Source organism: Bos indicus, chromosome 8, assembly GCF_029378745.1.
Source record: "Bos indicus isolate NIAB-ARS_2022 breed Sahiwal x Tharparkar chromosome 8, NIAB-ARS_B.indTharparkar_mat_pri_1.0, whole genome shotgun sequence".
Classification (NCBI taxonomy): Eukaryota; Metazoa; Chordata; class Mammalia; order Artiodactyla; family Bovidae; genus Bos; species Bos indicus.
The window spans coordinates 49,517,422-49,525,784 of NC_091767.1; the positions used below are offsets into that span (position 1 = coordinate 49,517,422).

The 8,363-nt window shown below is 38.2% G+C and overlaps 1 pseudogene; it reads left to right on the top strand.

Moving 5' to 3' along the window:
* The first annotated feature begins 305 nt into the window (after positions 1 to 305).
* LOC109562496 (S-phase kinase-associated protein 2 pseudogene) lies at positions 306 to 1,108 on the top strand (annotated as a pseudogene).
* The last annotated feature ends 7,255 nt before the right edge of the window (positions 1,109 to 8,363 follow it).

Consider the following 8,363-nt stretch of genomic DNA (forward strand, 5'->3'; position numbering starts at 1 on the left):
TTTATTTGTTGTTATAACACTCTGAAGTTAAAAGAAGAGATTATTCAGATCCCTCTACTGTTGTTTAAGACAGTTCCAGGATCAATCCTCAAGATGAGTTCCTGGTTCTACAAAAAAAAAAAAAAAAGGAACGTAGAAGAAAAATGACAAATGAAGCCAAGATAATTTAAATGACACATTCAGAGGTCAAATTCCTAAGAATTGAAGACCACCCAATGAGAGGTGTATGGAAAGGTTAGACTGTGTTTGGGAATTTGAGCATCTTTTGGAAACCTCTACCCAGATGTGGTTGGTCGGCTCTTGTCCTGAGGGGTGGTTGCCTTCGCAGTCCATGATCATTTATGGAACAACCATTAGTTGAATGTTTCGGCCCTTTTCTTCTACAGCACCTAGACCTGTAGAACTCTGTGATCCATGTGTCTACCATGCAAGCCTTCTGTCTCACTGCTCCAAGTTGCAGAATCTCAGCCTGGAAGGCCTCCAACTTTCAGATCCCATTGTTGATAATCTTGCTCAGAACACAAATTTACTGTGACTAAACCTTTCTGGATGTTCTAGATTCTCTGAATCTGCCCTGAAGACTTTGCTGAGCAGCTGTTCCAGACTGGATGAACTGAACCTCTCTTGGTGCTATGATTTCACTGAAAAGCATGTACAGGTGGCTGTTGCACATGTGTCAGAGACCATCACCCAGCTGAATCTGAGTGGGTACCGAAAGAATTTGCAGAGACCAGATGTCTCTACCTTAGTTGGAAGATGTCCCAATCTTGTCCACCTAGACTTAAGTGATAGTGTCATGCTGAAAAATGACTGCTTTCCAGAATTTTACCAACTCAGCTACCTCCAATACCTATCACTCAGTCGGTGCTATGACATAATACCTAAAACTTTACACGAACTTGGAGAAATTCCCACATTAAAAACACTACAAGTCTTTGGAATCGTGCCAGAAGGTACCCTTCAACTGTTAAAGGAAGCCCTCCCTCATGTACAGATTAATTGCTCCCATTTCACCACCATCGCCGGGCCGACCATTGGCAACAAGAAGAACCAAGAGACATGGGGCATCAAATGCTGACTGTCACTGGAGAAACCCAGTTGTCTATGAAGCCTCTATGGCAAGATGGTGTCTCCTTTTTTCTTTGAACAGGGAAAGTAAGCAGGAAGCCCAATTGTGGAGAGCTCAGCTATTTTTATTCTTGGTTTTCCGTTTCCCTCCTTCTACAAGTATATTAGAGGACCATTGGAGACAGAAAACTATGAAGTGATGCTTTTTAGAAATGACTATGAAAGCTTTGCCAGATCCTTTGACTGTGTGGATCACAACAAACTGTGGAAAATTCTGAAAGAGATGGGAATACCAGACAACCTGACCTGCCTCTTGAGAAACCTATATGCAGGTCAGGAAGCAACAGTTAGAACTGGACATGGAACAACAGACAGGTTTCAAATAGGAAAAGGAGTACGTCAAGGCTGTATATTGTTATCTTGTTTATTTAACTTCTGTGCAGAGTACATCGTGAGAAACGCTGGATGGAAGAAACACAAGCTGGAATTGAGATTGCTGGGAGAAATATCAATAACCTCAGATATGCAGATGACACCACCCTTATGGCAGAAAGTGAAGAGGAACTAAAAAGCCTCTTGATGAAAGTGAAAGAGGAGAGTGAAAAAGTTGGCTTAAAGCTCAACATTCAGAAAACGAAGATCATGGCATCCGGTCCCATCACTTCATGGGAAATAGATGGGGAAACAGTAGAAACAGTGTCAGACTTTATTTTTCTGGGCTCCAAAATCACTGCAGATGGTGACTGCAGCCATGAAATTAAAAGACACTTACTCCTTGGAAGGAAAGTTATGACTAACCTAGATAGCATATTCAAAAGCAGAGACATTACTTTGCCAACAAAGTTCCATCTAGTCAAGGCTATGGTTTTTCCAGTAGTCCTGTATGGATGTGAGAGTTGGACTGTGAAGAAAGCTGAGCACCAAAGAATTGATGCTTTTGAACTGTGGTGTTGGAGAAGACTCTTAAGAGTTCCTTATACTGCAAGGAGATCCAACCAGTCCATTCTGAAGGAGATCAGCCCTGGGATTTCTTTGGAAGGAATGATGCTAAAGCTGAAACTCCAATACTTTGGCCACCTCATGCGAAGAGTTGACTCATTAGAAAAGACTCTGATGCTGGGAGGGATTGGGGGCAGGAGGAGAAGGGGACAACAGAGGATGAGATGGCTGAATGGCATCACCGACTCAATGGACATGAGTTTGGGTAAACTCCGGGAGTTGGTGATGGACAGGGAGGCCTGGCGTGCTGTGATTCATGGGGTCACAAAGAGTCGGACACGACTGAGTGACTGAACTAAACTGGAACATTTTAGAAAAAGCGAATCTGTTTCACAGGTTGTGCGCAGCTTCCCTTGCACTCTCCTCTATGCGCAAATAATTTAATGTGAGAGATGCTACAACAGGAGCGCTCACATTTCTCCTCATTCTTCTGTCCGCGGCCTCTCTTGTACTGTCTATAAAATCTACGCTGTAGCGTTGTGGTAACAAAGCCGCTGTCATATTCCAAGTCCAGGTGCTGAATGCAGGAGTTTGCAAGACTACAAGACTGCCTGAGACACATACTCCTCACTCTTTGCTTCGGTCAAGTACTGTGAGTTAATTCACCTCTTTGTCTTTAATTCACACCTGAACCAACGTCCCCTCGGCTGTACTCCGGGAACGCGTCTTTTTATTCCAAGTACTACTTTTTGCATCTTTTTGGCAGCTGTGGGCAGGGGAAGACTTTCTAAAGAAGGGAAGATCTGACGACCTAACAGCAGATTCAGTTCTGGCACTCCCTCTCGTGGTGGACTGGAACTGGCACAAGAGGCAGTTGGGAAAACCGCCCTTGATGGGGAAGAGGATTGTGGAAAGATCTAAAGGTTTTTCGGTCCAGAATCAGTTTCTTTTTCCTGCCCTAGCTGTAAGACAAGAGTCAGCCCAGAGGTTTCAGAAACGGAAGAACTGAAAATAATGAAGGAGTTTATCTTGCCATTTCTGCTTTATTGACTATGCCAAAGCCTTTGACTGTGTGGATCACAATAAACTGTGGAAACTTCTGAAAGAGATGGGAATACCAGACCACCTGACCTGCCTCTTGAAAAATGCTGTTTAGGTTGGTCATAACTGTCCTTCCAAGGAGTAAGCATCTTTTAATTTCTTGGCTGCAATCACAATCTGCAGTGATAAATAAAGTCAGCCACTGTTTCCACTGTTTCCCCTTATATTTGCCATGAAGTGATGGGACCAGATGCCATGATCTTAGATTTCTGAATGTTGAGCTTTAAGCCAACTTTTTCACTCTCCTCTTTAACTTTCATCAAGAAGCTCTTTACTTCTTCACTTTCTGTCATAAGGGTGGTTTCATCTGCATATCTGAGGTTATTGATATTTCTCCTGGGAATCTTGATTCCAGCTTGTGTTTCTTCCAGCCCAGCATTTCTCACGATGTACTCTGCATATAAGTTAAACAAGCAGGGTAACAATATATAGCCTTGACATACTCCTTTTCCTATTTGGAACCTAACAGTTAAAGATAGCTCCATGAAGGTGAAAATTTCCAGGATTTTAAAGGTAGGGACAGTCTTCCATATAAATTACAGAAAATAGTAGAAATACTTAGCTGAGTTGAAATGTCATGCTTTAAGGGTAATATTAATATAGCAAAGATACAACATCACTGGCATCTAATCCTTCCACTACAGTCAAGAATAGCAACTATGTGAATCAGTTTGACATAACATCAAGTCTTTTTCTCTTCTTGCAATGACTATCTCATAAACATATAAATGGTACTATTTTGGGAGGTATTAAAATGGACATCCCAATAAGTAAAAATGGACTTATAAACAGTATATTATACAACTGATATTCATTTAATGAAACCAGGTAACTGTAACATTACATTCTAAACATGGGAAAGTTCATTTTTCAAGCCAATTTAGGAAAATTAAAAGTCAAAATAATGATTAATTCTGTTGGATTTGTCTATTTAAACATCCAAATAAGGAAAGCATATTTAAGAGTTAGGCTTCTTTAGTAGATTCAGGTTTTTTAAGAAAAGTTCATTTTTTAAGTAAATGAATTATGCTCTAAAATTTTTTAAGTAAATGAATTTTATTTAAAAATTTTTAATGTAAATGAATGAAATTTAATAATGTTTCTCCAACTCAAACCTAGGCCACTGATTTCATTTTTGGATCCTAGAGAGAAAAGAAGGAAATGTTTTCTATTTATTTTAGTTTGTTTACTTTTTACCACAATTCCCTGCTCTATTAAGAAAATTAAGACCATTAAACTACGAGAAGTTCAAAATATTCTAGAATTAAATGAATTGCCAGAATTAAATAAACCCTTTTCACAGAACAGTTACTCCACTATGTGAAGTTTAGACTCTAAATGGAACAGATAAAAATGCAAACTGAAATCTGTAACTACCAATTATTTTAATAATGTTTCAGTCTCTCACATATCAATTTAACATTGGGGATATTGGTTTAATCTTGAACAATTTTCTTCTGTTTTCAGAATTTATCTTCCCAGCAATTAAATCTATTCTTTTTCATCTTTACCAGAAGCCATTTCCATGTTAAGCAGGTTAAATTATTTTCATTTCAGACTTTAACATGTAGTTTTGTACCTAGCTTAAAAAAAATTCCAACTTAAAAAATTGGACCACCACCCTAGCCCTGATTTATGTTTAAAGCTTTAAACAAAAAGTTTGCATCTGTTACCCTCAAAGTCTGTAATTAGTAGTTGAACCACACAAAGAATCAACATGATGTCATGTCTAGACAACATGTAAATTAATATGAAAGCAATTGATTTAAAAACTCTATACTAATACAAATTAATCTGAATTAAGTTTAATCCTCAGTTATTAACTGATTAAGTGTCGCTGTTGGTAGCTACAGGATGGTGATTTCCATCTGTGAATGTTAAGGACACAGTCATTGATTCTGTATGGAGAAATAGTGAAAGCATAGACCATACACAATGATGTTCCATCACTGCTCCTTGCACAGAGAAGTAAAACTGAAATACACAATTTAAAAACATATAGGAAGCTTTTCTCAAGTGTCATAATTAACTTTTGGCAAAGGGGATGTTTCAGGCATGTTGACTCTGGCTGTGACTGGCACACCATGCCTCTGAGAAAGTGCATTCATCTGTTCTGAGGGAGAATTCACTCTTGCTTTGAGCAAACATGAAATCGAAATTGCCAATATATTCTTTCTTTTTTAAGCAGAATTATTACAATTTACTATGGACAAGAAAACATCATTATTAAGTACTGACCTCTGTGAAAGACCCTTGGATTTTGGGGTGACAATATTCTCAAGTCTTCAGAGCAAATCAACAGGTGCGTACTCTGAACCCAGAGTAGGTTATTATTCTAAAATCTCACACATAGTCTGGGTGCTAGAAATGTCTATCTGTCTCATTTACTAATATATATATTTATTTGTTTTTAAATATTATGTGTCCTCAAGTTTTTTTCTAAAGCATTGTTTTGTTTTGCTTTGCTTTTTTTTTTTTTTTTTTTTGAGGACTATTTGTTTAAATAAAGTTAGCTTTTATTCATTTTAGAGGGCTAAAATCTCAACCTCAATATCATTAGAATATAATAAAAATGTTAGCTTTGCTTTCATTAGCTAGTTCCCATAATTGTGTAATATTTCTTCAGATAACTAGAAATCAAGAACCATTGTTTAAATTATGAAAAACATTTTATGTTTTTTAATTTGGTGGTCATGTTGGTTTAGTTTGTCAGAAAACTCTATAGCTCATGTTGGAACAAAATTCAGAAGTATTTTGTGACTATAATATACATAAGTTTGATAATTAAAAAGCAACTAAGTTATATCAAAACGAGGGTCATTGTATTTATATAGACTCTTTTATAGACATCCTACTCATTGTCATAATAACTGAGGCTGTCATGACCATGGTCTGCACCTCACATGAAGCCCTAAACAATTCTGACAGGCTGCAGCTCATTAAGGGACAGTCATTTTGTTGAAATGTCTATCAGCTTGCAGGGATGCACTAAGATGAATAGGCCCAAAACAATAGGCCCATTTGTTAGAGCAGTAGCTTCTCTAATACATGATGAGACAATCAAGCCAAGCTGCCTTCGGCACAAAGACATAATTAATCAAATGGACAAATGGTTCAAAAATTGCTCTAGTATATTCTGTAGTGGACAGAGGTTTCCATGGAAACATTGGCGTTTGCATCACAGTTAATGACCATTCTGTACAATGAAGTCTCCCCCTTCACACACACTTCTTCACTCCCTCTCCACTACGCCTGCTCTCCCCATTTCTCCAGCCATTAAAAAATACAACCTGGAGAAAAACAAACAAAATGAGGAGAAAGCAGAAAAGAGAATCCCCAGTGTCTGATTTCCCTAACAGAAAATCTAATAGTTCTATATCACTATTTATGAAATTAATTGTAAATTTTTATCATGTTTTCAATACTTTAAAAATACCTATGTAGAAAACCAACCTTAAATTGTGACTTTGCATACTATTAAATAATCACAGTGACTTCACTGAAGTACTTACAGATACAAATTAGATTACTGTCATGATTTAAATATATTTGAAAAAAATTGAATTGCAACCTGTCTAAAATGTTAAATGAAAATTTAGTAAAGCCTTGTGAAAAGCAAGACTTTAAATTTATTGTCAGTCTCTGGAAAAGGATACACAAATACTTCTTCAGTATGACTGCTTTTACCTTGAGTTCTAAAGCATCACTGCTCAATATTTAATATTTAATCAGTTAAAGGCTCTCCCTACTTTGCTGTTGTTTGTTGTGTTTGACTCTTTTGCAATCCCATGGACTGCAGTCCTCCAGGCTCCTCTGTTCATAGATTTCCCAGATAAGAATATCGGAGTGGGTTGCTATTTCCTTCTCCAGGGGATCTTCCAGACCCAGGGATTGACCTTGTGTCTCCTGTATTGAAGGAAGATTCTTTACCCCTGAGCCACTGGGGCCTTAATAAAACAAATTCCCTATAGGTAACTGCATCTGTTCTTTGAAGGTAGTTTCTTGTTACTATACGATGGCTTTGAGTTTGAATCATTGCTCTCCACCCTCCTTCCAAAATGCAGCTTATCTGAGTGTTCTTTTCAACCACAAGAAGGACAGTTGTTTTGAGGTGTCCTGCAAATGAAATATGCTCCATTCTGGTAGTTTAAGAACCATAAAATTGGCTAAGTTTTATGCCTATTTGGCAGTCTTCTGTAGTACTTAAAACACGAGTATGATTCTTTGGAAAAGATACTGCAAAGTAGCTTAATAAAATTTTTGCTGTTGCTGTGTCGCTTCAGTCGTGTCCAACTCTGTGTGACCCCATGGACTGCAGCCTACCAGGCTTCTCTGTCCATGGGATTCTCCAGGCAAGAACACTGCAGTGGGTTGCCATTTCCTTCTCCAATGCATGAAAGTGGAAAGTGAAAGTGAAGTCACTCAGTTGTGTCTGACTCTTAGCAACCCCGTGGACTGCAGCCTACCAGGCTCTTCCATCCATGGGGATTTCCAGGCAAGAGTACTGGAGTGGGTTGCCATTGCCTTCTCCTGCTTAATAAAATAGTTATCTGTTTTTTTCCCCTTCTAATTGCATTTTTCTCTTGTCACTTTCTTGAAAAATCTTTTGTCTTTGCATGAGAACTAGATTGCTTTGCAGTGTCCCTTGAGGATTGTTTTCTTATTATTTATTTATTTATTTAATAATATAAATTTATTTATTTTAACTGGAGGCTAATTACTTTACAATAGTGTATTGGTTTTGCCATACATCAACATGAATCCACCACGGGTGTACACGTGTTCCCCATCCTGCACCCCTCTCCCACCTCCCTCCCTATACCATCCCTCTGGGTCATCCCAGTGCACCAGCCCCAAGCATCCTGTATCCTGCATTGAACCTGGACTGGCGATTCATTTCACATATGATATTATACATGTTTCAATGCCATTTTCCCAAATTATCCCACCCTCGACCTGTCTCATAGAGTCCAAAAGACTGTTCTATACATCTCTGTCTCTTTTGCTGTCCTCATACAGGGTTATCGTTACCATCTTTCTAAATTCCATATATATGCGTTAGTACACTGTTGGTGTTTTTCTTTCTGGCTTACTTCACTCTGTATAATAGGCTCCAGTTTCATCCACCTCATTAGAACTGATTCAAATGTATTCTTTTTAATGGCTGAGTAATACTCCATTGTGTATATGTACCACAGCTTTCTTATCCATTCGTCTGCTGATGGACAACTAGGTTGCTTCTATGTCCTGGCTAT